The following is a 21865-nucleotide window of genomic DNA, read 5'->3' on the forward strand; positions in this document are numbered from 1 at the left end:
GTTAATAATTGGGATCAGCAGCCAGCTAAGACAATACCACAGCACGATATTATAATTTTATTTGTTGTTTATTACCCGCTATCGACCGTGTCATATTTATATGCATTACGTTAATAACGGATTTATATAAAATCGGTATTATACATATTAAAAAGTAATTAAGCGAATAACTCACCCGCGACGAGAAACGTGCGTCGTAGCGCACCGCATTTTTATTAATGATTAAAATATTCCATATTACTAATGCCATTACAAATAGTTGTGCAATAATATGCAACAAGTGTAACACCATGCGGCAAGTAGTTGATGGGAAGAAAAAAACGTGTGTCCGCGTATACGCAAAAAAATTGCATTTTTTATTTAGCCACCGGAATAAAATTTCATACATGAATTACATTGGCGGTTCAATGTGTGTATATATATATGTGTGTGTGTGTGTGTGTGTGTGTGTGTGTGTGTGTGTGTGTGTGTGTGTGTGTGTGTGTATGTGTGTGTGTCACTGATAGAATAATTCGGAATAATATCAAATAAAATAAATGGCGACATCTAATTTTTCGCGCGATATATTTAAAAAGTAATATAATCGCAATTGTGAGCCCGTTCGATCGCTGAAACATTTCCAAGTACACTCGTGTTGTTCACATTATTTCTCTCATTTATAAATACCCTTTTTCCTCTCCCCGCCCAATTCCGTGCCCGCACTACCCTTCCCTCCGTGTTCGTTGTCGGACGCGTTCGTCATGCCGTCGTTTATATGCCAATTACATTCGTTATTTCGCCGTTTACATATCCGTAACGTTTTACGAGCCGTTCGGCACTCGACACCGTACTGCGAGCGTCGACATTTAATAACCGGCCCTCACGTCGGTGAATCCGCGGGATCGCGCGAGCTCATCGAATTCCAATCTCGTCGTGCGCACGTCGTCCGAATAAACATTAATCAAGCGCCACCGTTAGGCGAGATATCGAGGAGCCTTCCCATGCCATACGTCCGGGATGCGATTGACAAGTTGCGTGCTCGCGCACATACCGGTACCCACGGTAGTTTAAGGCCCTGGCTCGCGATGGTCACGGATGGATAAATCACAGCCCGCGCGCGGACGCCACCACCACGAAATAAGATAGATGCACGGCTCTATCCGATCGGGGAACGTTGTCGGATATTATCTAATAGCCGGTCATTAGGGCGAATCACTACTGGATCTACATTTATTTGTGCTTAGTCATATGATGGCACAACGATGGGATTGTATTCGCACGCGGTGTCGTGCGACCGCCATCTCGCTGGTATCGAACTTACGAGGAAGGGATCGACTTGGAATCAATCGGGGAACACGCTTGCGAATTTCCCGAATGGATTACGCTATTCGGTTATACCGTGATTTATACGCCAGGTAATCGTGATTGAACCGCCGTTATTACCACAGACTTCTATATATTGCTCGATTGCTAATTCTTTATGTGTATAAGCCGGCTCAATTCTTACAAAACGATTATGCAAAGGCATCCTTCCTGCATGCGCGCTTTGACGACGAATATTTGCGCGTATCTAAAATGTTAACTTGAGTTTTTTATAGTACATACAAAAATAGTACATTTCATTGCACTGACAGAAAAGATGATGTACACGTAACGAAGAAGATTTAGTTGTGAGCAGCATAGTTGCATCAACCTAGTTATCTTTATGTGATGATAACGTGTATGGTCGATATGACTCAGTTACTGTGACATATCGTATTTATCTCGACTGTGCAGATTAGAATTATAGAAAATATAGGCAAAGTATATAAACAAATGTGAAGGAATGACGTACTGGAATGCAAGACTGCAGTGAGAAAAAATAGCCGATCTACCTAAAATTATAGTTATTTTTTGCCCCAACCATATTTTTTTGTGGTAAAATAATAATAATAACTTGCACACACGGTTATTATCACTAACATTATAGTAGAATTAAGAAAAACGTTTTCTTCAGTATAATTTATAGTAATTATTTCTCTGTGTGGTTATTAGTTACAAGTACCAATCATTTTTTCTCAGTATGGATTCTTACGTAGACGAAACTCAGGGAATTAGCAGTCTAGTGATACATAGAAGTCTGTGGTTATTACACGTACCAATTTTCTTCATCTACACCCGCACCTTCGGGAATCGACCGATCGCAATGCGAGGTATAACGTGGCCTTTACGTGCGGTCTTACGTGGTTACTACGAAGACGCGCAGGCAAGGCGCGCGGAGAGAAGGGTAACGCCGGGTCCTCGGGTGCCGTCTCCGTCGAGGTCGTGCATTTACACAGGCGGGGTCATCCACGGTCTCCGCGCGGTACCGTTACGCTGCATACACATTCTCGAAGCGGTCATCTCACTGTGAGCTCTCTTCCACCGCTCCTCTCACGCGCTCTGTGCCCTCGCCTACCACTCTTGGTCCTACCACCTCTATTTTCTCGCTAGCCGCTGGCACCCGCGCCGGGCATCGCATATTTTCGTGCACATCGTGTGCTTTGCGCCCGTATCGCAGAGGGATGCATAAGTCACAATGTTGCGCGAGTGCCGCTGAATGTTTCGCTGCTTCCTGTAATAACGTCCCCTTGTTAACCAGGTCTGTTGTCCGCGTTATATGTGTGTGTGTCGTTTGCGAGTTGTTATATTATTATTACTCTCTAAATTTCTTGGAATGAAGAGTGGCAGTATTTTCGCTCGAGGCGATAGTGAAAATACTGCCACTCAAAACTACAAGAGTGAATATTTCACTGAAGGTTAGAGTGGATTCTGATCCCATATGAATGAGTGTTTCAATCGATTGGAGTGAATATTTCCTTTGACGATGGAATGCATCAGATTCACTCTTGAATTTCGAGTGAATATAGTCGCTCAACGATTCAGAGTGGAGAATTCACTCTGTAGGAATGAGAAATAACTCAAATTCAAGTGACTCAGCTGTCACTCTACTTTTCGAGTGAAATTTCGCTTCAAGAAATTTAGAGAGTACGTTACTCCTGCGGCACTTTCTCTCCGCGGATTTCCCGTTTTTCGATTCTGAAATAGACGTCGCGACGGGATTAAATAGGTCCGAAGTTGCGACGTAGCGACAGCATTGCGAACAAATTCGCGGTATTCGCGCTACGTGTCGCTCGCTGAAAACCGAGTGCGAGGATGAAAGGATGAAGATCGGGATATAAAATTCCACCCGCGTTTTATAATTCTTAGGAAAGGCGAATTTATAAAAGGTATAACTCGTGAAAGGCCCTCGTGAGCGATAATGAGGCATAAACGGTTATCGTGCGACTAATAATAATCGTATTAGTTGAAACTCTACCGGGTACAATTAATTGCGGCCATTGTACCGCGGTGCAGATAATGCTGCCTTTCTCGCTGGTAAAATTAATACATATTCCAATAACTGTTTCGCGTCTCGTTTGTCGCGGGCCACGCCCAGCGGCGGTGAGTATTCTGTATGGCACAGTTAACGGCGTTAGTTCTCTCACGCGCACGTAAACGTTTCATATTACCAGCGCAAATTTGTTGAATAAATAACGCACGATAATAGTGTGTCCGGGCGACAGCGAAAAGGAATCGGTTTCGTCACTTTTGGAAAATTCACGAATTATGAACGCAATCGACTTTGTCGACACAATGCGGTTTCTTATCGTCTTCCATCTGAATAATTCGCACGAGTTTCTGAGCTCGCCGAGGGATTAATTAACTCTCAATTATTCAGCGGGACCGTCTCGACTCGCTCGACGGTTACATCGTTCTTACCGAGTAACATGGCGCGCACGATGCGCCGCAACAACCCTCGCCGTTTTGCGATACCGATGCACAAACGCGAGAATGTCGACGGGACGTCGACGTGCATCGCTGATACGTAAACAGGAAGCTTATTATCGCGGTACCGACAGTCGGCTTAAGGCCTAATCGGCCGTTACGATCGCGTGCTTCTAATTTCACGCCCGCTATATACGTCCGCTCACCCTCGGCGGTATCCGGATAATCGAATCTTCGCAGGCTCGCGTAATCGGCGTTTAAAGACCGAAGACCCCGCGCAGGCGGATATCGTTCGACCTACATACTATCTCGACTTGCGCCATCGTGATTAGATACCTCCGAAATTGTCTGCGAGGAACAAGTAGATAACGTTCATCGCGACGGAGAACGCACACGTTGCACGCTGCTTTTTGGATATTTCCTTGAACATATCACTTTTCACATCCAACTTACTTTACCAAAGCATTTCATTTCTGTTATCTGCTTTTTGATCCATTTCTGAATACCGGTGAAACAAACATGAGATACTAACAAATCAATATTACTCTTCGAATTTCTTGGAGTGGGATCTCAATCAAAACGAGTGAAAAGTAGTATTTTTACTCGAAGTGATAGTGAAATACTGCCACTCGAAGTCGCGAAAATAAATGTTCCACTCATGCTTAGAGTGGATTCTGGTTCTATGTGAATAAATGGTTCAATTGATTAGAGTGAATGTGTTCCTGAGTCGATGGAATACATCGAATTCGTTCTATATAAGTGAAAAATTACTCGAATGAGTGACTTGGTGGGCGCGCGCTTACTTTTTAATTTTTGAGTGAAATTTCACTTCAAGAAATTTAGAGAGAGCGAAGTAATTTAATATAATTTCCACAATATAATGTTGTTTTATTTTTATATATGTCTTTCAACCAAATTATGAAATATTCAAAAATTTCTGCTGAATGTTCCAAAATTTGCTTTTTGAGTGCTTGCGCCTGTGCCATTCCCAAAGTTTCGTATCGACCCAACAGACTTGCTGGACCGCCGTGGTCGTCGTCGTCGTTGTTGCGAATGGCGTCAGATTTGGCAGACGCGATTCCTTCTCGCATGAGCTATGCTTAGCAAATTAGGTGCGGGATAAGTCTCGCGAGCGTCTCGCCGTTGGCTGCTTCGGCGAGATGTCGCAACATCTCTCATCCTTCTTGAACTACGCGCGCGTTCTTCCCCGAGAATTACCGTCGGAGACGGATGCAGCTCTTGGTCGCGAGTTTTACGACAGTTGCGCAGTAATAACGGTATTATTCAACTCACCTTCGCGCGACCGTCGCGCGCTATCGTGGACCACGTTGGTCCTGAAGAAATCACGACTGCGGCAAGTAAGACGGAGACAGGGAAAAACGAGAAATGAGTGCAATTTAGTAACTCTATGGTCCGAAGTAACTCTCGCGTAATGTAACTCTGTTTAGGAAAAAGATAAAAATTGTCGAGATACAGTAGAAGCACGGCGATACGACACCTACAGCTAATCTCACTAATTTTTAGTGAAAACAGAATTTAACAGTACTTAAACTTGGCTAATGAGAGTCAAACGCTGGACATATATGTAGCGTGTAATATATATAACAAAATTAAGAAAAACTTAAAATTTGTGAAAATAAAATCAATTTTTTTCTTAAACAAATGTAATACATCGTTTGTAAGGAGTTTGTCTTTTGAAATTTTTCGAGTCTTTAGTATTTGCAAAGAAATGACCTTTTTAATATCAGTTAAATCCCTATGGCTAATTCGAATTTCTCTCTCTCTCTCTCTCTCTCTCTCTCTCTCTCTCTCTCTCTTTGTCCATAATTTGTTTTAATATATTTTTTCATTAGTATTGGAAAGGTATACATTATGTCTGACACAACGCGTGTAACAATGCTCGCGTAACAACATGCGAGTAAAGCTCATGAAATCGAACAAAACACTCCTTTACTATTCTGCAAATAACCATGATAATTATTCTTTAGCTCCAACTTCCGCAGCAACAATATTAACTTCATCACCGTTATAATAAACGAGAAGAAAAGAATCTGAACAATTTGATCGCGAACAAAAGAGATTGCTCGTGTGAACGTGTTTGCCGTACTTTAATCGATCACGACACTCGATTCTCCCAAATGGGCAATAAAAGAGCAGCATAGACGCGTGCGGCAAAGCGTGCCAAAGAGATTGCTTTTTATTTCATATCGCTACATCGACTGATTCGCGAGTTTAAAGTCGCGGCATCGACATCAAGCATGGGCTCTGTTCTCGCGCTATTGGTACGCTGGCACTCTTGCTTTCTCTCTCTCTCTCTCTTAGTGAGGTGAACGACCGCGTGACAGCAGGGAGCACGTGGTCGGTCACTTACAGCCGCGGAGTGGGAGTAGCGAGCCGAGCTTGCTGCGTTCCGTCACGTACGACGCAAGGTGCCTTCCTAGAAACGATAGCAGCGGAATGCGTCTATTGTTTTTAGCGTTGCGTCGTGACCTGCTCTACAGCGCATTAAAGGGTTAACGTCAGTTGATCGAGATCACCGATCGATACAAACGTCAATAATTCTACTTGTAGACGTCGTAGCGACTTGAAGAACCGTCGGAAGGGAGAGATCATCGCGCTTCTAACGCACATGCAATCGCTCTTTTGCGGAATAAGGATCAAATAGTATAATCGTGTAACTACGAAAGACGTCAGTTTTCATATTTGCATTAAAGTGGACATTTTTAATCTATGTTGCAAACCAATGGAAAACCTTGGTTTGTTTTTGCAATGTCAAGCATCAGTTTTATGCTTTTGACGGCTATAAAGTGCAGTTTTATTACTATTGTGTGTTTTTCGCTGTAACTTCAAATAGTTAATAAAATTAGCTGTCCTTATTTCAATGACACAACTTAACAGATGCAGTTTAGCTTCTATTAATTTCTACACGTCGATTGATAATATCACGCGCTAACTTTAACGATAAACAGCTTCGTGTTCGAATACACGTATGGTGTGTGAAATTACATCGGTCTCAATCTATGTGTGCGTGCCTCGCCGGCAGAAAGCGCGCGCGCGTACGTCGCAGTTTGCACGTCGAGTGCAACGTCTCGGTTGTCCCGTAAGAAACTCGCAAGCCGTTCGGGCGAAATAAAATCAATGGAAAGAAGGGAGATGAGACCGACTTGTTGTGGCCGGTCGAACGAGTCGCAGAGACAGCAACGGACCCGCATGTCAAACATCGTGTTTGCACGCTATTCCGCGCAACTATGTCCTCACCACGGACGACGGACACACTACTTTAACCCCCGAAGAGAGGAGTCCTATCATCTTACACGGCGGAAACTTGCGGCGTGCCGACGCTAGGGAGTTTTAATGCAATTCAGCGACTTCTGCAGGCCAGGCACGAAAGCGAGAGAGAGACAGAGAGAGAGAGACACACACACAGAGAGAGAGAGAGAGAGAGAGAGAGAGAGAGAGGGGGGGGGAAGGAATTCTCACGTGAGAGATACGCGGGGCTGCATCCACCTTTCTTATATCGCGATACCACCGCGCGCGGCTATCTCGGACGCGTGAGCGCCGGAGGCGTGGTTGCGACTCGATTAGCGAGTGTGAACATCGCGGTTCCCCTTATCGCTGCGGCGAGAGGAGCCTGATGAATTTTCTCCCGCCGCTGTTACTATACTTTTCGCCAACGCCATCGCCGCCGCCACCGTCTGCAGTTTTATCGCGGAACGTAGAAACTTCCTCTCTGTGGTCTTTAATTCTATTTCGTCCATCTAGAGGGAAACGTCCAGTAGTCCGCGCTCTGTTTTCGGCGCTCTTGCGCGGGTGTTATTAAATATTAAGATGCATGGGGATTTAAAAAATGAATAAATAAATAGTAAGTAATATAATTGTTAAGTAATTAATAATAAATTCCCATGCACCTTGATACTTTGATAAAATCCGAGCAAGAGTCTCGTAACCAGTGCCGGCTACTAGACGTCTTTCCCTATTTTCGGACGAACTCGCGGGGGATCGATTTAATAGCGCACACACGGTTTCTCCGGTCTCTCTCGACTGCATGGCGTTTATTTCGAGAGTCCATTTCATTTGAGACGAACGCACAACATCGTCGATCCACTTCATGATTTTCTCATTCTAAAATTACATCAGAGTCTACGGAGAGAGAGACTCCACGCTCGTGCGCTCGTGGTGAACGACGCTCGCGACACGTTGCAGTTCCGCGGGAGACCGGTTGGGAATACTGGTTTAGCGTTATGAGCCGTGTAGTTTTATGAAACGAGGGTCAGAGAAAGAGAGATAATACGTTACACGGGTCGCAGTGGCATGGCATCTTGAAGAAACCGCGCTCCCACGAGCGCCGCGGCGATATGCTGATTGCGTTAAGGGCGTCACGCGAAACTCACGCTTGCAACGGCTTCTTTTGTTGCGTCGGAATTACATAGTTCGTGAACGAAATCCGCAGTAGACGTGCGTGACTGCACACGGAGCTGTGCATGTACGCGCACGTCAAAATTCCCATATGCAGTCTCGTTGTCTCGTTCATAACATCCGGTACACGCGAACATGACGATTGACCGAACAGTTGCATGTGACATTAACACGCTGCGGCTAACGTTCTGGCTACCCGCTGATCAGATCACGCGGACCATTGCAGTTCAAAGCCGCGCGAGATTCGAACGAATCAACCGTAGGAGCGACGCGTCTACGTGAACTCGAAACTCCGGGCGCGAAACTTGGTGGATTTGGCTCGAACGGGAGCTCGTGTAACGAGTAGAATCGCTCTTGGCTATATGTTCCCGTGCTGCGACTCCGCAACGAGATTAACTCAAATTTTACACGAACGCGACACTGGGGAACGCGAGCGAACATGGCGTTTGCGGCGATGCGGAGGGCGACTTGTGCGAATTTCAACTGAATGACGAAAACATAACGGGATGTCGACAATTTTGACCCTCCGTGACGCTGAAGAAAAGTCAACGGAAGTATCTATAATATCCAGTTGTTCAGCTTTCAATGGCGCCACGAGCGATTATCTCGCGAGTCCATGTGGAAGCGGTGGTTTCGATTCAATCTGCGGCTTCGAACGCCGCAAGTCCACTCCTGTGTCCACGCGGACACAGTGGTTATTATGCAGGAATTCTCTTTCTCTATATACCTTCCGCGAGATTCCTGTGCGAGATCACACTTTCGCAATAGGCGGCAAACATATGGCCGACATTGTCCGGCCCGGGAACAAGTTTTCGTGACTCACGCGGTGCGACCACCGCACTTATGACCGCCGGCAGCACGCTGGGAATTCTCTTTTAGGTAGGCCGCTTGTGGCCGTGCTTTTGTTCGACCACCGTGCTCGATAGCCCCGGCCAATTATGGAAAGTCTTGGTCCATATTGCCCTATTATGCCTCGTTTCTCGGCCCTCGCGGAACCAGCTGGCTCCCGCCGAGCGAGTATAATTTCGCGAGACGCGGCTCGCGTCTCCTCTCCGCGTCCCTCTCCTCGCCTTCTCCGCTCGAGCGAATGTCGGAGAGCGTTATGCATCCGAGGTGATCTTCATTAATGCGGCCTTGGCGCAATACATAGTTTTGTACAGTCGGAATGGCCAATGTCTCGTGGATAGCTTCGTTACTCGTCGACCCGATTAAGAGCAACAATATTGCTGGAATCGAATTTTATTCCTTGATCTATTGTTACTTTACTACTTAACTTGGCGTTAATCTAATTTCTATTTTTCGTTTGTATGCGTTGTTTGGAGATGCCGAGCTTCTTATGTCCTTTTCTACCACAACGCCGTTTAAATCTTAATCTAAGTTTCAGTCTTTGTCTAAATAGAGTTTAAACTCAGATTCAGGTTTAATAGACGTTGGTAGAAATGGACATCAGTGTCAATGTTTCTAAATATTCAAGATCTTGCGCTTACACTGAAATATGATCTGTAGATAATCTACAGGTAATCTGAAGAACGTTGAAACTTCTTTCGGCTGTTAGGAGACTGTTCAAAATTTTCTATTCCCGAAAGAACATATAAAATTGCGCATTGGAGGAGATCGCTGTCTCTTCGCGCGTCACCTGTAAGCGATCTTCTAGCAAATAATAACCTACTAGAATATTCTGAAATAATCCTACAATATTATATTAAGAGAAATTTTTTATATACATGATACAATTATTTGTAATATTTTCTTCGGTAAATTTTTCGGAACGCACGATTTTTTATTGATGTTAGATATACAAGGCACATCGGTATTGACATTAGATATATTACACACACGCTCGCATTTCACCGAAAATGATTCATTATGAATGTAATCCTCTTCTTTTTGTTCCAGGTAAGTGGCCTTTTGTCTTGCTTGGCTTCCACGTCACGGGGCAGGTCCGTCGAGGAACCTCGTAAGTGCCCTCCTAGCGACCGTAAATCCGCAGGTTACCTAATCGATATTGGCGGAAATTACACGCGGCCGAGGAATTTTATTGCCGGCGTCGCTTTTGTCGTATGCGCCATTACGCGAATTCAGTTGCGTCGCTTGAGGTATGCGGCTCACGCAATTAATATCTGAATTTTCGTCGGGAATCCCGACGGGATTTTTCGCGTGTTTTGTGCGCGCGCGAGCCGCTGTTCCGAGTTTTAACAGAATTACGCCGGATGGCGTATATTAACAACGTTCCTTGCGTCGTTCCCCTGTCGTCTTCCCTTTATTACTCGACGATTCTATATTTATTTTATAGATTTTTGCAGAAGTTTTACGCGAGGACACCGACTATTTTTACGGTGAACGTACGTGCGGTCGATATATTAACAATCCATGGAATCGCGAATTTTTTTTTGGCGAATTTTCAGATCAGAATTTATGCATAAATTATGCATAAATTATGATATTCCATGCCTATATATAGACAAAACGTAAATTATATATGAAATGTCATTTATATAGATAATGAGTAATCTAAAATGTATGTCGTTTAAAGAACGTATGGCTTGCTCAAACATTATTCCAAATAATTCCAAAAATTATTCCAGATAAGTTTATATTTTTAGTTAGTTTTCAGAATCCTAAATTTGCGAAACAAGTTAAAGTCCATAAAATATTTTCTCCGGATATTCTTACCTATAGAGAATTAATTTACTAATCTGTTACATAATAAAATAGTAATTCTATGCAAATTTTTATCTGTTTTAAATATTACATTTAATACATTTAATAATTACCTAAAAACAGTGATGGTAATTGACTCATAATTTAATTGCTCTTTTTTGTATATTTTAATATAATTTGCAATATTCTACATAATTTACATTGTCTATATGAAAACAACCGTGTATACATCTCATGCAAAAAATACGTGAACAATCCACAATTAGACATAATTTTAAAATCTACAGTACAATTCTGCTTCATCTGTCTCTCTCTTCCTACATATTTTGTCTTTATTCCTTGATATTAATATGAATATAGTATCGAAGTATATATATATATATATTTTTTTTAGCAACATGCAGTCGTTAATACCGAATAAAATGATATAATACTGATATGGCTGAACTTGCTTTTTATATTTTTGGTATGAATTTTCACTAAATTACAAAAAATAGTGTTATCACCGAGTCATTAAAAAATTCGAGTATTTTTTCTATTTATATAGTTAATTTTTCACTTATAGAATCAATTCTCTACTTTGAATCGTCGAGTGAATATTTTTATTTAAAATTGAAAAGTGAATCTGATATATTTTACTGTTACAGAAACATATTCACTCTAATTGATTGAAACATTCACTCTCGCGATCTCGAGTGGCAGTATTTTCACTATCGCGTTGTGTGAAAATACCGTTACTTTTCACTCGTTTTGAGTAAGATACCACTCCAAGAAATTTGGAGAATATATTCTGATACATCCAGCAGAGAGTCTCACTCTGTATAATGACAAAAACGTATTATTTTCTCCCATGGGAATTAAATTGATTTATCTAGACATATATATATATATATATATATATATATATATATATACACACACATACATTGTCGTGTATACCTTTTTTATAAATTAAAAATTTCCACATTTTACGGATAACATGTAAACGAAGAGTAACTGCGAGTGTAAGTTGTTTTCTTGATAATCCATCCGAGCGATTTCCATTACGGTCCTCGTAACTCTGAGAACCGGCGAACTTTTCCCCCTTTTATTAATATACGCCGCGGCACAATCTTGCGAAACATACGAGCGCTATTCGGGAAAGAAACGGCGGCGCACGCTCGGGTTAACCAATTTCATCCGCGGAGATCTAATTTCCCGCCGTCAAGACGCGTTACGCCGAGGACATCCGCCGCGTTCCTCTTTATAATACGGCTCGTTTCCCCGTTGTAAACGCGCCAGCCGGAATTGCGTTCCCGTTGTAAATCTCGGTGCATTCTTGCCCGGGACGTCTTCCTCTCGCAGACGGGAGGAAGGGTTCCTCTCGAGCTTATGCTTTTCGCTCGCAGCATCGCGCGCAATTAAATAGCATACTCCGAAAATTTACTCCATTGGGTCGAGATTGGATTCCCGGTGGAGCTACTGCCATCGAAATATGAACACTTGGAACACATGGAATGTAGGACGAAATTACGGGGAATTCTATTAATCACGTATTTGAACGTTATATTGCATAGACAAAGTAATAAAAAATATAACAAAAGGAGAAGACTCCTCATGTTGAAGTTGCTTGCATCTTCGAAGCTCCATTTCTTCAAGATTCGCGATTCGCAATCGCATACGATTCGCAAAACGATCGAAGCGATCGTTGAAGTGATCTCTACACTCTCCCTCATTTAGTTTCCGATGCTGTTTCCTAAATTATAGTACATACACACGTTACATGTCATTTTTTTCCATACATATTGCAATACAACGTATACTATCATGCGTCTATTTGGGTGTACAATTCGAGAGCATCTCGCGTAAGTAGCGTCACTACCGTGAGCAGATCGCGCTAATGCACGTGTATTACCACGTCGTGTATAATCAATGAAGATACTCGCGTATAAGCGTATAAATTATATTTACCGGAGAAGAGAGGCGAATGTAAATCGCCGTCATTACGCGAGCAACGGCGAGCGCGACGATAGGAGACACTCGTAGGACCCTCTCAAGACGGCGCATTCCTGGAGGATATGCACACCGGCATTTACGCGCATACGGTCATCATTAATGGTAATCGGCGTCGTTTCCTTTGAGAGGTCCCGAAGGCGTCCGAACGTCATGAACGCCGCGTGAAGCGTCAGGATGTAATCGTCGCGCGGTGCAAACGTGCGCTCGTCGACCGCATGATTAACATATGCGCGCATACACGTCGCGGGGGAGAGGCCGCGCTCATGCATCCTCCCGTGGATTTTCCCACGAGGGGCAAGAAAATCCTCAAACTCGACAGACTGTGTTGCTCTCGTCAAGACGAGAGTCTACGAATTAATCCGTGAATGGATTAGTCGAACGTTACATCGACCTCGAAATTTTCGTCCTAAATTAACTCTACAAGTTCCGCCGAACTTAGGAAACACTGTACAGGCTACTGTCCTGTCTTCATGCTGCAAGTTATTATTTGATTAAGATTAACGAGCAGATATTATATAATCGATGAAATTAATGAAGTGAAACAACAAATTTTGTTTCTTCATAATTTTATTACTTATTTTTTTCATTGATGTTGAGAAAAAAAATACATATATATTTTACGTTAAGAAAAATTTTCTTTAAAAAACAAATAAGAAATTATATATTTTTCCCAAAAACTACGCTGTTTATGAAAGCAATTGTTTATTCTAAACGAAAGAATTGAGAATCAAGTAAATATATTACTAGTACTCATTGAAAAAGTACTTATTACTTTTCAGATATTTTTAATATATATATATATATATATATATATATATATATATATATATCTGGGAGGAAAGGAGGGAGAAGGGCGGGAATGCTTATTTGCAAGTGTCTTGATTTCTCGATTCAGCATCTTGCTTTTAGATTGGTGCGATTCGATCGAAAAGAAACACGTATTAATTAACGCGAGATGTCGCCAAGAGTCCGATTAAATTGAATTTCAAGAGCCAACGCGAGATATTTTCTGCAAACGTAACACTCGGCTACGGGAAAAGTGCGACGCGCGAGAGTACGAAAACAATCGGCAAAAACAGAGTAAACTTATTCCAGCTCATCAATCGTAAACAGTCGCCGGCCGCTACCGAGAGAGCGCCGAGTCATCACAACAATCAAAACATTCCAGACCTTCAAGACGTTTGAACCTACTTTCCGGTGTCGCGTTGTACTCGTCCGAGTGTTCATTACATCTCGAGGCGGCGAGCGACATGCATACCACGATCTCTATCGGGACGTTATTTATCATTCCTCTCGGGTGGTTGAAATATTTCGTCGGCTCTTAAACTGTTTAATCGAGCCCTTGTCGGTATCACGTTAATTAACATTCTCCGATTGAACCTACGCGAGTGTCAGTGTTAGTGCAACGACCAAGCAGATAGGATGTTGGATCGAGAAGCCAGGACCCAGGATGCGGGCAGCGCATACATCATACATGTTCAGGTGTGCCAAATAATTTATTGTGCAAGAGATTCCACATATGTTTAACGACCTTGCTGAGAGTAAAGAGATACTCGAGTCGAAATTTAGATCAACATTCGTAGTTTATTACCGTTTGACAAGTAATCATAGCTTCAGGAACCTCCGATTATTTATCAACCTATACTTATGATATTACTTCATACAAGAAACATATTGATACAACCGAATAACGGTCCACGCATATTAACTTTTATTTAATTATTAATTAATTTTTTAATTAAAGATGGCAAATGAAGTTTCCAACTACGAATGTCGATCTTAGAATTGTGTAAATTTTGCAAGTGTCGATTTTCATGTCCAACAATGCTTTTCGGGTCGCGAATTCGATTTTGTCATCTGACAACGTTTCCTTTGTTATTGATCTATTTACATTGTATACAATTCAAATTTAAATTTCTATTGGTAAACAGCATTATTGGGCACATAATGATTATCTGTGCCTTTAGCTTCTTCCTCATCAGCTCTTTTAAGAGTTTTAATTCTCATCGAGACTTTGTCTCGTCAGAAGAAAAAGAAAGATTGTGAGAATGAAAATGTATTGTCTCTTTTGCCTATTAATCTTTGTTAGGTCATTTAATATTTGTTTATCTCACATATTCTATCCGAGTAAGTTACACAGTTAATATATTGTTGATCGAATTGAAGTTAAGAATAAAGATTAAATACAGATATTGGAATATTGAGATAATCGAATATTAAATACTTCTTGAATAAGTACTTTTCAATATAGAGAAAATGACAGCAGACGGTTATCTGTAGCATCGAGGTAGGAAACTATTCTGTACAATGTTATACTTTGAGATTCTCTATTGATTTTGCAAGTATCGACGACATTTGCAGGATTAATATAGAACAAAATTTCGATTTGGGTTGGTCTAAACTCGTAAAACAAAGATTGGAGACACAAAGAGACGACGAGCAACGCCACTCTCTCTCTTTTTTTGGAGAATCGAACCATAAAAATACGTATCGGGATACATGTACAGGCATCTTTTTATGCCTGAGAGCGACTTTTACGCGCTGCACAATGTGGCATGTTAGGGACAACATAAGACTGTATAATTTCTCGCGATCGTGTGGACGAGCACGCGAGGAGACGTAAAGCGCGATGCCTGTAGCCGATGGATATAGGAGGATAGTCAGTTTGGAATTTTACGACAGGGACGGCGCTTATGTTCGTCCAGAGTACGTAGATGCACGCATAAGACTGTGGTATTCATCAGCCTGCACCGCATCGTAAAAAGTAATCACTACGCCCAGCTGTACTCCTCGATAGCGCTTGTTATCGCGCAGCTCGTCCCGCTAATGAGATTAAATTAACGTTCGTTAACGCGACTCGATTCTACCAAGGTGAACGTTAATCCTTAACAGTGTGTCCTTCCTTTTGCACATGCCTTTAGAGAAAAAAATAATTCCAAATTTATTCGTAGAAAAAAATTCGCAGTCCTCAGAACATTCCTTCCTAATTGATGCTTGAAATATTCGTCGGTCATGCCAGTATATGTTGAATTAATTATTACGGCCGTCGTATGGCCCGCAGGAATACGACGCGTTCGTTAAACCACGATTGCAGTCTAGCAGCATCGGTGAAACCGGCTCTAAGACACTCTTCTTGGTCGACGGAAAATGCGACGATCGGACGGGTTTTTGTGCGTGGAACATTCGATCGGTGATTCTTTCTCAACCGCTGCGACATGACAAGAAGCGCCATAATTGAAGAGGATATCGCGTACACACATACACACACACACTGTCTTTCTCCTTGCGTCTCTCTTTCTCGTCGCATATTCAACAGCGAACATGCGGCTTTGCTCGACGTGTATCGTGCATTAGCGTTGCCGACGCGATCCGCGGGTAAAACTTTAAACTGAATAATCGCGTTTGGCGCTAAACGTGACGCTAAATAGAAAGCGGAACGCAAGCCGAAGTTGACAACCGTGCGCGCGCGCGTGAAACATAATGATTAATTACGGTACAACGTGACATAAATGTCCGACGTTAATTTCGCGCGACCCTTTTGAATGCAATATCTGAATTGCGTTTAGCGCGATGGTTATTTCAATTACGCGAATTCCGGTTTCCGCGGCGCCTTGCTTGATCTTGCTGTATTCGTGCACATGCACTATTAATATTTCTCGCGTATTTCCTGCCCGCACCGACTGTGAATTCTCCCCGCGAATTGGGTCGCGATCTCACGTTGATCCCTTTGAGCGTCAAAACTCGCGCGCAAAAGTGCGCGCTGAAACACCGCCGACACTCGAACGCATCATATTATGCGACGCTTTGTCTCTCATTTGGGATTCTGATCCCCCTCCCTTTCACCTGGACCTGGACTTTTGTTTGCGCGGATTTTAAAAGCACGCATTCCGCTTTTCACAGCAGCGGGCTCAATCCGTCGATATAACGAGCGGATAATATTAAAATCGATTGTACGTATGAAAGAGATTTAAGATATATTTATTCCCGTACAAAATTATTAAACACTTCGTATATTCGAGATTATTTTCATATCAATTCGTAATGTGTATACCCGTCGCGGTCATAGAATATATAAGCTATAAGATACAAAGTTAGAAGAAAAGCGAAATTATGAATGATCTCTCAGTGATACACATGACGTGTTTTACTGGATAGAAGATAGAGTATTTTCACCGTGAGACGTCGCGATCGATGCGAGAGTTAATTAAGACTAAATTAAATGCCATGTAACCGTCCACAACTATCCGGCCGGTCGATACCGAGTTGAAACGATAAATTCTTGGGTCTCACGGGCTCCCTGCGGACACTAATCTAAGCACTCGGACGTCGAAGAAATCGGCTACGGTATCAGCGAGAATAAGCTAACTCCAGCGCTTCTTCCGCCTCAGAGGTATCGCGGCGTATCGGTAGAAGTAGCTCGTCGAAGAACTCTCAGGATCTCAGGCATTAGCGGTTAGTTCGCACGTGGAAAAGAGAGATCGCGAATTTCACGGTACGCCGCGTCGATAATAACGTCGTCGTCGCCGGCACGACGGTATTATATCGTTATCGGCTGGCACGCGGCTAGCGCGGAACCGCTGCGACGTTCTTAGATCGCGCGTGCCCTCCCCTCCCCGTCCCTACTCGAACCGTCCGTTAGCGGGCTTTTTAATTACGGCGTTCGCCGCGTCTTCTTAAGGAATTCGTAAGGAGTAACAACTCCCGCAGCGAGATAACGCGGTACTGGCGCGGCAATGAGGCGGAGGTATATTTTCCTCGCGCTCTCCGAGTCCGACAACGTAACACGCTCGCGTAATGGCTGCTCCAATTACGCGAATTCCGCGTTATATTTTACGCCGTTGCGACGACGCTCCGGCGTTAACGCGCCGTTAATACGTAGGTAGACTTAGGTAAGTTGCCTCGCGGCGTGCGCGCGTGTGCCGACGCGTGTGCTGGTGTGCGTTCCTCTCTTGGAGAAAACGGCCTCTCCGCTGGCTGGCTGCTGCACCGTCACGGTCGAGGCAGAGGCCATCGTTCCTTGGCGAACGAAGAAAACTACGCTCTTCTCCTCTAATTGTTTTAATGACTCGCCTCTCTCGGCACCGTCATTCTCCGCGCGGCAAACCCTCTGCCCTCCCTTTTTTCCCTCGGTTTTTCTCCCCGACCTCTCTGTCTTCCCCGTCTCTCTCCCTCAGCCTGTAGACTTCGTACGAGTCGCTGATATTTTCGCATCCAACATATGTTGCAACGTGTAGAGAGTGGGCGAAGAATACTGATCGAAGGATATGGTCGAGAACCTTTCGTTGGCGGAGAAAAAGTGTTATTCAACCATGTTATTGATACTGTTCATGATATTAATTCTCTTTTCGTCGTTCTCGCTGTTGTCGTTTCGCACACAGAAGAGAAGGACATTCTGGCTTGGAAAATATCTTTATTTTGACATGTTAATCTTTAAATGAGATCACATAGCGTTAAGATGGAATTACTTGCAAGAATATATTTTATGGTGTACAACGATGAAGTATCTGTGTTATTATTCAAAAATAATTTTCATCAATGGAAAATACGAAATATCAGACTGAGAATATAATGTTTTTAAATAGAAGTGTTATGCTCCAGGTTTCTTTATTCACTTAAAATTGACCCACTCAAATTAACAGTAATATATTTTTGTTTTATATATTATCGTTTCATATATGAAACAATCATTGTTTAATACGTAATTTTGTTAGGAGAATTTTATCATCTTAAATTTAAATAATGATTTGTTGAATTAAACATAAAATATCTCAATGTGCGAGCAACTTATTTTCACGTTTGATGCTATCTTCATTGCCTTTATTTAAAGATTAACCTGTCAGAAATAGAGATATTTTCCAACTACAAATGTCCTTTCTTTTCTGTGCTGACGTGGGTATATTTCTGTTTGGCGTTTTTGTATCAATGTTCCGTAATTATCGTACCCGGCGCGATTGTGCGACGGTTCGCGGCATGCGTTCCGTGTGATCACGCGATTTCGTACGATCGACGTGTCTATTCGCGAGATATCCCCTCTAACATGGCACCTTCCACAACGTTAATTAAAATTGCATCCTGCAATGCGCCGCCCGGGGCGCAAAGTGCACATCGTGCCGGGCCACTGATGGCACTTGACATCGGGCTCGTCACGCGTGGGAAGTAAATTAACTGAGCGAAGCGGTTTACCGCTCTCAAGACGACCTTTTTCACCGTTTAAGACCGGAGAAAAGGCACAGACGAGGAGGTAGTGACTCGAGGCGGGACAGAAGTTTTAGATACACACATGCAGTTATACGATCGTACGTGCGACTTAAACTCAATTCGGAAATAAATTTACGAATCTTGAAAATATACGATACGAGCGTTCGTGCAATTACTGAAAATTATTTGAAATATATAGAAAGTAGAAATTGATTTGTATAATGTTGAATTCTTGAGCGATACGACAAATGCACAATTTTGATCATCTAATATTTTATTGTGTAATTATTATTATTTTATATTTTATATTCTATCTTTGCACTCTCTTTTTGTCGCGTTTTCCCATTGAATCTACTATACGTGTGAGACTTTTGATAAATATAAAAATTTGTTCAAATTCCCGCCGCCTGTCGAAAAAGTCGACGATGGATCGTGGAAGAATTACAACTGGAGATAAATTTCATTCTTTGAAATTCCTTACCCCCTTTCTCGCTTTTCTCCCGAGTCTGTGCTTAACACTCATACAAAGATCCGTCCAATGAAAGGGGCGCGATCGTGGATTCAATATCGCCGAACCCGGGGAATATCCCTCTCCCCGCGCTCTTTACGAAGGCGCAGGATAACAGAACCCGCCGCGTCCTCGATGACGTTCCGCGCGATAATCCCGGCGCGTATCCGCAAAACTGACGCGACGAACGAGAGATCCACCGTGCGGATAAATCGAGAGCGGTTGTCGGTTTCCACCGCGTTTCCTGCTCGCCCCGCCGTTGCGCGCTCTTCTCTTTCTCTCCCTGACGCACAAAAAGCGGAGCCATCGACGCGAGGTTACCTACGGGATCGCCTATTATACCGGTATAATCCCCGCGGGGCCTATCTGGGATTTCTCTGCCTCTCTGTGGCCGGCTCTTCCTCTCCCTCGCTTCTTCCCTCTTTTTCTCGCTCACTCCTCTCTGTCGATTCTCTTCATCTCGGCCGAGAAACACGTGAACGTACACACGCGCGCATGTGCTCGTGATAGTCCGACCGAAATCTTTTTCTCCACGGTGTGTTCCCGCTTTTGGCCTCGCAGCTCGACGGAAGAAGGCGAGGATTAGAGCCACGGTGTCCACGGTGTCGGCGTTAAGCCCCCGTTCACGATACGGGATTATATGCGCGGCTGAAATATCGCACGTAGCTAGGTATCCATTTCAACCTCGTCGGCGGCGTCATCGCGCCTCCTCTCCGCGTTACCACCTTGAATTTATTGACTGACTTCCACGATATATTCGGGATAATAACGTGAGCTCCGAGTAATAATGTTACGTCTGGTGCGGCTGGACGTGTCGATGGTAATTCTAGAATATCGAGGCATCTATCGAAATCATTTCAGGAGTCCAAGTCAATGATTTCAGGATATTCTTCGTTACTCTAAAATCACTTCGGATAAATCCGAAATAAAACACCCCAGAAAGGGATATTTGGGCCGGTTATTTGAGGGTAACCTGTACCCAAAATCACGTGTCACATTAACTATTTCATCGCGCGCGGTTATTTATACAAAACATATTTTATTTTTAGAAGTAATTTGACATATCTTTGTCTTCTCGTACCAGGGGAGAATTCAAAAGAATCTTTCCTATAAAAGCGCACGCATAATGAGGTCGGTATGTCGATCCTGCATGAAAACAGGAATTATACATCCGTCCACTCTCGTTAAACTTCTCAGGTATATCGAGGCAGTCGGGATCAAAGGCTGTCAGCCTGCTGGCTGTCGGTTCGGCTTTTCGGTGTGCATTTTGCAGCTTCGCGTATGAGTCACGTGTGCTCAATATCAACGTTGCATTGTGCGGACGCATCGAGGTCTGGCCTTCCCTATCTTTCTCCCGCCGTTCGCGGCGTATATGTGTGTACACAGGGTGGCTCCATCGCATCGTCGCGCTGCTCGTCAGATTTTTTGGCTGATACTCTTTCCTTTATTGGCTCGTGAGAGAATCAGTCATCGCGAACTAACCTCGGAATCGATATCAATGAGTTCGTGTTCCGCAAGTGTCCTTTAAAGTTGTCTTCATCTCAACAGAATTTTCATTCAGTCAACTGCGATATACTTATTTACTTGCAGTGTTTAGTAAAATAGTTAGAAATGAAGGCTCATGAGACGCGTTTATCGAAGAAAGATAGATCAGAGTTTAAAGAACCGATGTGAGGATTATACATAGACTCGGTTTTGGAGACACCCCGTATACCTGTGCGTATTCGAGCCGAGATACGTGTTTACAGAGGAGCGGCGTCTTCCGGACAGCATCGGTATTGTGCCGGTGACTGCTGGCTTATACTTATGTAATGTGAGCCCATCGCCGACACCAATGGCACCCGGCTGGTATTCTATGGTTCGCTTCAATCGGCGGAGGGAGGGGGAGGGGATCTCAGCTGCCATTGAACAACGCGGTTCGACAACGCCACGGCGAGAAACCTCGGACGGATGTATTACGTCCGACGGTTCTCCGCTGACGTAATCCAGTTGCCGAAGACGAGCGCGAAGCGACGCGACGCGACGCGACGCGATGCGATCCAGCAGAGGCGGCCCGTCTGGTCTATATAAACCTTCTCTGATCTACGACATCTGGTACGACGTGATCTCCCCGACCGCATTGTAATAACACACGTACGAAATCGGAAGGCAAGCAGAGGGCCGACGCCTTGGCAAGCAGATATAAATGACTGCCGGTCGAGATAGAGCTCCCCGAAGTCAATATCCGCGCTCCTATAGATGTCCTAAGAGTCGTGCGATTCTCCTCGACCTGTGAGTAAAATGAAAGAGAGAGAGAGAGAGAGAGAGAGAGAGAGAGAGAGA

At 43.5% G+C, this 21865-nt stretch overlaps 1 protein-coding gene across 5 annotated transcripts in view; it reads left to right on the top strand.

Annotated features, from left to right (window-relative positions):
* Nucleotides 1-21865, top strand: part of LOC116851660 (MOXD1 homolog 2) — a 291701-nt gene that overhangs the window by 71788 nt on the left and 198048 nt on the right. The window contains exon 1 of one of the 5 annotated variants that reach the window (XM_032831307.1): nt 13701-14319. The exons of the other annotated variants lie outside the window; for them this stretch is intronic. The gene's annotated coding sequence lies outside the window, so the exon portion shown is untranslated. Of the gene's footprint in view, nt 1-13700; nt 14320-21865 lie in introns of those variants that run through there. 5 annotated transcript variants of the gene reach the window in all.

This window comes from Odontomachus brunneus, unplaced genomic scaffold (assembly GCF_010583005.1).
Source record: "Odontomachus brunneus isolate Ranch 3 - 2012 unplaced genomic scaffold, Obru_v1 Obru_scaffold_184, whole genome shotgun sequence".
NCBI classification, from domain to species: domain Eukaryota; kingdom Metazoa; phylum Arthropoda; class Insecta; order Hymenoptera; family Formicidae; genus Odontomachus; species Odontomachus brunneus.